The sequence below is a fragment of the Tursiops truncatus genome, chromosome 20 (assembly GCF_011762595.2).
Source record: "Tursiops truncatus isolate mTurTru1 chromosome 20, mTurTru1.mat.Y, whole genome shotgun sequence".
Taxonomy (NCBI): domain Eukaryota; kingdom Metazoa; phylum Chordata; class Mammalia; order Artiodactyla; family Delphinidae; genus Tursiops; species Tursiops truncatus.
Genome location: NC_047053.1, coordinates 56,743,145 through 56,751,661, shown reverse-complemented (window position 1 = coordinate 56,751,661; position 8,517 = coordinate 56,743,145). Strand labels below are relative to the sequence as shown.

Below are 8,517 nucleotides of genomic sequence, written 5' to 3'. Positions count from 1 at the left end.
TGAATGTTTCTTCCTAGCTCCGCTGAGAGAGGCAATAGCTCATGAAAACATATTCTGGGAGGGAACTCAGAGGGCCTTAATTTCCACGCAGTGAGCACACTGGGCCCACAGACAGACCCTCTCTGCACACCCACTGGTCAGCGCCAGTTCAGCAATAAAGGGAAGGAAGTGTAGGTGGAGCCCTACGTAGCCCACACCTACGCTTCTCCCTGCCTTTCACCTTCTCCAGAAGAAGCTACTTGAGACCTTCAGAAGCTGACCACACCTGGTGTGGCTCTGAGTGCTTGACCTGGGAGAGACGGAGAAAAAGAGGAACTTTTCTGGAAGGCTTCCTGCTTCTTCATCAACTGGGGATTGTTCAGAAACTATTTTGGCCCAGCAGGGGCTACCAGGTACCACCACCAAGTACAGTCCTAGAATAAAAATCCCATCCTTATCTTTTTTCTCCTAAATTAAATGAATTGGATGCATCCAGAGGTGATACTTGTCACAAGCATGGCTAGAGATAAACACAGGAAAACAGAACAAGATCACGCCTCCCTCTGGCCCCACCCTCTTCCCAACTCCGTGGGGTGCACTTCTGTCTACCTGTGGAGCAGGTCAGGCTGGAACTGGTTTTTGTTAAGGGCAGCACTGTTTCTCATTATAGAAGATTTGGAGCTATGGGTCTTTTAAAAATGACAATTACGTAAATTGGTACAGCTACCATAGAAAATAGTATAGAGGTTTCTCAGGAAACTAAAAACAGAACTACCATAGGACCCAGCAATTCTACTCCTGGGTATTTATCCAAAAAAGAAAAGCAAAAAAAAACCCCAAAAAACCCTAATTCTAAAAGATACATGCACCCTATGTTCATAGCAGCACTATTTACAATAACCAAGACATGTGGTTTATATATTCAATGGAATACTACTAAGCCATAAAAAAGAATGAAATGCCATTTGTAGCAACGTGGATGGACCTAAAGATTATCATACTAAGGCAGAAAGAAAAAGACAAATACCATATGATATCACTTACATGTGGAATCTAAAATATGACACAAATGAACCTATCTACAAAACAGAAACAAACTCACAGACAGAGAGAACAGACTTGTGGTTGCCAAGGGGGAGGGGGGAGGGAGAGGGATGGACTGGGAGTTTGGGCTTGGTAGATGCAAACTATTATATTTAGAATGGAGAACAAGGTCCTACTATATAACACAGGGAACTACATCCAATCTCCTGGGATAAACCATAATGGGAAAGAATCTTTAAAAATAATGTACATATGTGTCTAACTGAGTCACTTTGCTGTACAGCAGAGATTGCTGCAACTTTGTAAATCAACTCTACTTCAATTAAAAAAAAACTAAAAACAGAACTACCATATGACCCAACAATTCCACTCCTGGGTATTTATCCAAAAGAAAAAAAACCCTAATTCGAAAAGATACAAGCACCGCTATGTTCAGAGCAGCTCTATTTACAATAGCCAAGATATGGAAGCAACCTAAATGTCCATCGACAGAGGAATGGATAGAGAAGATGTGGTCCATATGTACAATGGAATATTACTCGGCCATTAAAAACGAATGAAATTTTGCCATTGGCAGCGACATGGACGGGCATGGAGGGCATTATGCTTAGTGAAATAAGTCAGACAAAGAAAGAAAAATACTGTGTGATATCACTTATATGTGGAATCTGAAAACTACAACAAACTAGTAAATGTAACAAAAAGAAGCAGACGCACAGATACCGAGAACAAACTAGTGATTACTAGTGGGGAGGGGTATGAGGGGAGGGGCAATATGGGTAGGGGATTAAGGGGTACAGACTATTAGGTATCAAACAAACTATAAGGATACATTGTACAATATGGGGAATACTTTATAATAGCCAAAATGTTATAGTAACTACCAATGGTGTATAACCTTTAAAAATTGGGAATCACTACATTGTGCACCTGTAACTTACATAATATTGTACAGCAACTATACTTCAATTTTTTTTAAAAAAATTTTAATTCAAAAAAGGAAAAAATGGCATTATGGGGAAAGGCGTTTTCACAGCTTGCAATAGGCTTTCGTTTTAAGACAGCTGAGGGCTTCAGGGGACGTGTGAAGGCCTCCAGGCTGTGCTCTGGTCCCTGCTCTGCCTCTCACCAGATGTGAGACTTTTTTCTAACAGCTTTGTTGAGGGATAACTGACATACACTAAACTGCATGTATCTGAAGTGCACACTTCGATGAGTTTCGATACATGTATACCCCCGTGAAACTACACCCACGGTCAAGACGGGGAGCACATCTGTTACCCCCTGAAGTTTCCTTATGCCCTTTGTGATCCCTCCCCCGCGCTGTCCCCAGGCAACCCCCGACCTGCTTTCTGTCGCCCTGAATTAGTGGGAGGGGTGAATCTGATCAAGTTACCTAATCTCTCCAAGTCTCTACTTTCTCAGTAGTAATAAGAGAGAGCCCGACTTGATGAATTCAAAATTCCCCTCCAATTTGAAAGTCACATGACTTCAATTAGTGAACGGAAATAAATACACAGCTCAATCAGCCTGAAGGCTGGCAAGGTGGGATTTTTGTTTGTTTGTTTGTTTTTTGCAGTACGCGGGCCTCTCTGCGGAGCACAGGCTCCGGACGCGCAGGCTCAGCGGCCGTGGCTCACGGGCCCAGCGGGATCCTCCCGGACCGGGGCACGAACCCATGTCCCCCACATCGTCAAGCAGACTCAGAACCACTGCACCACCAGGGAAGCCTTAACAAAGTGGGATTTAGCGCTCCTTACAAAGCGAGGCCTCTCTGGACTTAGACCGGCCATCCCAAAACGGGATTCCACGTGGCAGACATTCGAAAGAGCCGAAGAGCTGGGTGCCACCCTGGACGTGCCCCCAACCATTCCTGCCACACGTGATCGGGGAGGGTTGGGGGAGAGGGGCAAGAGGGACCCACCTTAGGAGAAGAGACCCCAAGAAAATGTATTACTTGGTGCACCCCATCTGTATCAATCGTACTGAAATCCTTCTCTTCTGTCAAACATGCCCATCCCGCGAAGGATTTTTAAACCCAAAGCGTGCCAGCGAGGGTCCTCTACTGATGCTCAGGTGCTCCCCCTGCCGGTGGGGTGGCTCAGCCTCCAAAACCCTGGGTTCCCAGCCCCTCGTCCTGGCCCCAGCAGCCACCTCTGTCCACGGAGAGCAAGTGTCTTTCTTAGGGCTTTCCAAAGCAAGGGATTTTCCAAAGTTCCTGCACAGTCTGCTCTTTCCCTTGGTTTCCCCAGAACAGCAATGTCTGGAAGGGTACAGGAAGATGAATGCTACAGGAGATGCCAGGGAAATAAAAATATTAGCCCATGCAAGAATTTTCTTCTAAGACTATACTTTCAGGGATCATTTTTATAGTTCGTTACTACAGAAGTTTCTCTGAAAGAGATATGGGAACATATGTATATGTATAACTGATTTCACTTTGCTATAAAGCAGAAACTAACACACCATTGTAAAGCAATTATACCCCAATAAAGATGTTAAAAAAAAAAAGAATTTTCTTCTGACATCCATTGCTTCCACATCACCCAGATGCTGCATTTGAAGATCAACTTCACCCATGCTCTTGGCTCCTGTGTGTGGGTCTAATACTGCTCTCTCTTCTCTCTCTCTTCTCTTTCTAGGTAGGTAGGTAGATAGATGATAGATAGATAGATAGATAGATAGATAGATAGATAGATAGATAGATAGATGATAGATAGATAATGTCTGGTTACATCACCTGAACCTTAGAAAAGCCAGTCCTGCTCTTTCCCTTTCCCTCTTTATGTTTGGTACACAGCCCTCCTGGGGTCAAACTCAAGTCACTTTACAGACAACCAAATTTGGTGTTTTGTAAGAAGTGCAAACCTTTAGGGGAGGAAGGAGTGACTGCTAATGAGTATGGAGTTGCTTCTTGGGGATAATCAAAATGTTCTGGAATTAGACAGTGGTGATGGTTGCACGACCTTGTGAATAGACTAAAAGGACTGAACTGTACACTTGAAAACGGTGAACTGTAATGGTTTGGGAATTATACCTCAATTTTTTAAAGCGCAAGCTCAGAGAAATCATTTTCCCCAGGTTTTGCTATTATGAGGCCCCCTCTCTTTCTCAAAAATCTTCAGCGGCTCCCTATCGCCTCCCTAATAAAATTAATTCTCTCCCAGTCTGGCCCGACCTGAACTGTCACCTGCAGTGTCACTGCCCCTCAACATGGAGTTTCTTTCTCTCGCCAGCCTTGAAGTCTGCTTTTTCACCAGACTGTGGTGGATTTTCTCCCCCCAGGTCTTTCCCACCAGGTGTTCTGCTGACACCTCCCTCCTCCCCATTCCTTCACCACTGAGTTGGTGCCATTCCCGTGGCACTTTTTCACGCACAAATTTGGGTGGGACATCATTGGTGAACATCTTACATCCCCTGCTAATCGATGAGTTTCACCAAGAATAAGGTCAGCCAGCAGCTTGTGAGCAGCGGTCTCTGGGTTTGGGTTTTGGTTCTGGCGGGGGTAGACCTGACTGTGGCACTGCCAATTTCTGAGGTGTAAATACTCCTGTTAATGTGACATCAGTGACCACAGAATCACTGGACGGGAGGTGAAGATGCTTCTGTATCTGTTGGATTCATTTTGCAGCACCAAAAACTGCTAAGGATTAGCAAAACCTGAACTGGAGCATCGTTACATAAACACTGAGCAGAAAACTTTACAGCAACTAGGGGCTTCCCTGGTGGCGCAGTGGTTAAGAGTCCGCCTGCCGGTGCATGGGACACGGGTTCGTGCCCTGGTCCGGGAAGACCCCACATGCCGCGGAACGGCTGGGCCCATGAGCCATGGCCACTGAGCCCGCGCATCTGGAACCTGTGCTCTGCAACGGGAGAGGCCACAACAGTGAGAGGCCCGCATACCGCAAAAGAAAAAAAAAAAAAAACCACCACCAACAACAAAAAAACTTTATAGCAACTAGAACTGTTCCAGAAACTTCAGAGGTGATCTCATGGACCAGGGAACGGGGAGTCATTGGAATATTCGCAGCTTAAGAGGCCACGGTCTAGGATGTTGTAGACAAGACCTACACTACACTCAATGGTTGCATCTCTTCCGACTCTGAGAATTATTGCGTCTCAGATGGGTGTGGTTCCAAGGGAGTCTTGTATGGCTGGTATCACTCCACCAAGATCACCTTCAGAGCTGGGCAATCACCCCTTAGAAAGGGTTTTCTGGCTGCCCCAATCCACCTCTTCCACGCGCCTCAGGAAGCCTGCCCTTTTAAGCACACTCTTCACTCTGCATCGTATGTGTGAAGTTCTGCACACGAACGTTGGGCTTGCAGGGTGGTATCTGATATCTTGCGGGTAGATTTGACTTCCTTGAAGGCGGTGGTTATTTCGCCTGCCAGTCTCCAAGGGAAGAAATAGGTTCTACGGCAGAAAAAAAGAAGCAGCAATTCAGAAAGTCAGTCTTGGGTACCAGTCTATTGCTGGAACTCACCTGCCCACCATAAGAGAGCAAGTCCAGGGCCAGGAAGAAATGGAGTCTGCAATCTCCAGGGATCACACCTCTTTTGTTAAGAAAACTGTTCTAGTTTCATGTGGTTTTTGCCATTTCCCGTTTGTTTCTCCTCTAGGGTTCATGACATTTTCACTCCTTGTTCCGGCACTCTCTGCTCTGTGTCAGGGAGTATTCAGTTTTGTTCAACCAACCTTGACTGAGCACCGTTTCTGGGCTGGGAACCATGTCAAGCACCCGTGGTATAAAGGTGAATAAGACACGGTCCTGCCTTGAAGATGTCTCCGGTAGAAAAGAAAGACATAAAATATAATTCTGGGATAGTGCAGTGGATGGTGTGGGAGCATGTGGAAGGCAAAAAAGAAAAGGAAAGAACAGAAAGGTGGTAAGAGCCTGCTCAGATTAAATCATAATGGTTTCGCGTAACAGGCCTTCGTGTACCTGCCCATTCACTGAGGGCTCGCAACAACCTAGGAGTCGCTGTCTATTATTAAGACCCCCAGGCAACAAATGAGTAAAGAGAGGGGAAAGGCGGGGAGGGAGATAAATTAAGAGATTGGGATTAACATGCACACACTACTGTATATAAAATAGATAAGCAACAAGGACCTACTATAGCACAGGGAACACTACTCAATACTCTGTAATAACCTATATGGGAAAAGAATCTGAAAAAGAATAGAGGTACATATATGACTCACTTGTAAGTCAACTCTACTCCAATATAAAATTTAAAAAATTTTTTTTAAATGAGTAAAGAGAAAAAATAACAAGCTGACGTTTTTGCCCCTATTAAGAGCAGAGCCAGGACTGGGACCCAGGCAGCCTGGCCTCTGACTTCACACCTCACCTCCATGCGATGCCAGGGTCCTCGGATCAGCCAGGAACTGCGTCCTGTGCCCGCCTCAGTCGTGCACTGAGAGCTAGCTGGTTTCCCACAGAAAAGTCATGGTGTTAAAACCAGAAACAGAGAAAACTGGGTGCTGGGCAAGCAAAATCAACAGCTGTCCATGGTAGAGTCACTTCAGAAACGCAGCTTTTCCTCTCTCTCTCGGATTGTTGGCCTGGGATGAGTTTTCCACAGATGGTTATCTCACGTGTCAGAGTCTGAACTTACTTCTTCAATGGCTTCTGACACAGAGCGCCAAGCAGTTTTTCAGCAGGATTGCATATTTACATTCTGTTTGCCCAGAATGAACTAATTTCACCACGCCCTTGTTTGTGTTGGGTGCTATTACGTTTCTTATACCTAGACAATTCTAATTTTTCCTAGATTCTGTATTTGTACGTGCATAGTTTTCCCTTTTTAGACCAGAAAATCCAAATAAGAGGGTACTATCTCAGAGTTGTTAAGGTGACCCTCTGAATCCACAGGTGAGCCAGAAGGGGCCCCGGTAGAAGGGAATGACAGGTGTGCCCGTTCATCCCTGCCGTTTTAGAGGTGAAGAGGGCTGCGTTTGGGAGAAGAAAACGAGCCGCAGGTCCAGCACCCAGGCTGGGGTTCACGTTCAAAAGGCACTTCAGTGTAAAACCTTTTTTTAAAAAAATTATTTAGCGTCATTTCAGCTGTGTGATTGCATAAAAGCTAGACTTCACGTCATTAAAAAACGGATGTGCGCCTGCACTGGTAAAAAAAAACCGGCTAGAAAACTGATGGGGAGTTTGGGGGTACCCTACCGTGTTCCTGCATCTCCATTTTTAAACATCGTGATAAGGGGAATTTCCGCCGCTCTGCTAGCAGTGCTTCCAGGTGCGCACAGACACGCAAGGGCAGGCAAGGGTTCCGCGGTCCCCAGCGCCACCTCCCTTCCCGCAGAGGGGCCGGGCCCGGCCCAGACCATAGAGGCGCGGATACCTCCAAAGTCCTAGGGAGGAAGCGCAGGCTCCCGGAGGCGGACTTCCGCCGGCGGCCATTCCCGGCCCCCACCTCCGGGCCCGGGTGCCAGCTGGGTGTGGGTTTCCTACGGGGAGCTGGTGGGGGGCGCGGAGCCCGGAAGTTTGGGGCCCCTTCCCCGAAGTGGGGGATCGGGGTCGGCCCCTCGAACCCCCAGCGATGTGGACTTGTTTCCTCGTTATAACTCCTCGAGCCGTGGTGAAACCCGCCCTAAAAATACGTGATTTAGGCTTGTCTTGGTGTATCTGAGAGAACGACCGGCTGCCTGTGTGAAAAACAGCCAAGTAGCTAAAACAAAGAAGTGTGTCTTCGTGTTTCGTCGTGTGCAGATGCGGGGGGAGGACTTGGGGCGCATGACTTGGCCCTGCGCCCTGGAAGGAGCGGGGCGCCGGGGGACAAGGCGGCCCGGAAGGTCGGCACGGCCTCCCCCGGGCGGGGGGCGGGGTGGGTGAGCCTCCGAACCGAGCTGTCGCCCGGAAGTGGGCCTGGCGATTAGACCCCTGCGGAGCACGGGCCGCGGTTCTTCCTCTTCAGGACCGCGCTCGTTACAGGTGCTGACTGCCTAGACTTTTTGACTTCAGTGTCCTCGATTTTAAAGTGAGGATGGTGTCGGCCATCCTGTTCTACTGTGGGATCCTGTCCTGCAGGGGGGGATCCTGTCCTACTGGGTGGGATCCCATCCTACTGTGTGATCCTGTCCTACCATATGTGATCCTGTCCTACTGTGTGTAATCCTGTCCTACTGTGTGTGACTGTACTGTGGCATATGTTCTTTAGTGAACCGGATTTACCTTCTCTGACACTATAAGATCGTGTTGGGGGAATGTTACCGCAGTGTGTTCCTCAGGGGAAAATAAAAGATGGACAAGTTTGGGATTTGAACTGCGGTCTCTTGCCACAGTTACTGATAGAATATTAAATTGTTCTGAGAAGCTTTGCAGTAATGGAACTCACCTAACTCTGTTTAGGCGGGCGTTTCTCCAGCATTTGACCACAGAAACTTGAGTAACACCCTATTAATATCTCCCCAACGCGGTTTTGACCGGAACACATTTTTGGGAGACGCTGACATAAATCATTCGCGTGAGCACAGACC

General features: G+C 47.2%; 1 long non-coding RNA gene and 1 pseudogene across 1 annotated transcript; one reads left to right on the top strand and one right to left on the bottom strand.

Annotated features, from left to right (window-relative positions):
- Positions 1-3,365: 3,365 nt before the first annotated feature.
- LOC117309925 (small nucleolar RNA U3) lies at positions 3,366-3,447 on the top strand (annotated as a pseudogene).
- Positions 3,448-4,957: 1,510 nt separating this feature from the next.
- Positions 4,958-7,351, bottom strand: LOC109550473 (uncharacterized). Its single transcript, XR_002176982.3, has 2 exons — positions 7,205-7,351; positions 4,958-5,439 (listed from the first exon to the last, which is right to left on the bottom strand). It is a non-coding gene; the product is annotated as an uncharacterized lncRNA (long non-coding RNA).
- Positions 7,352-8,517: the final 1,166 nt, after the last annotated feature.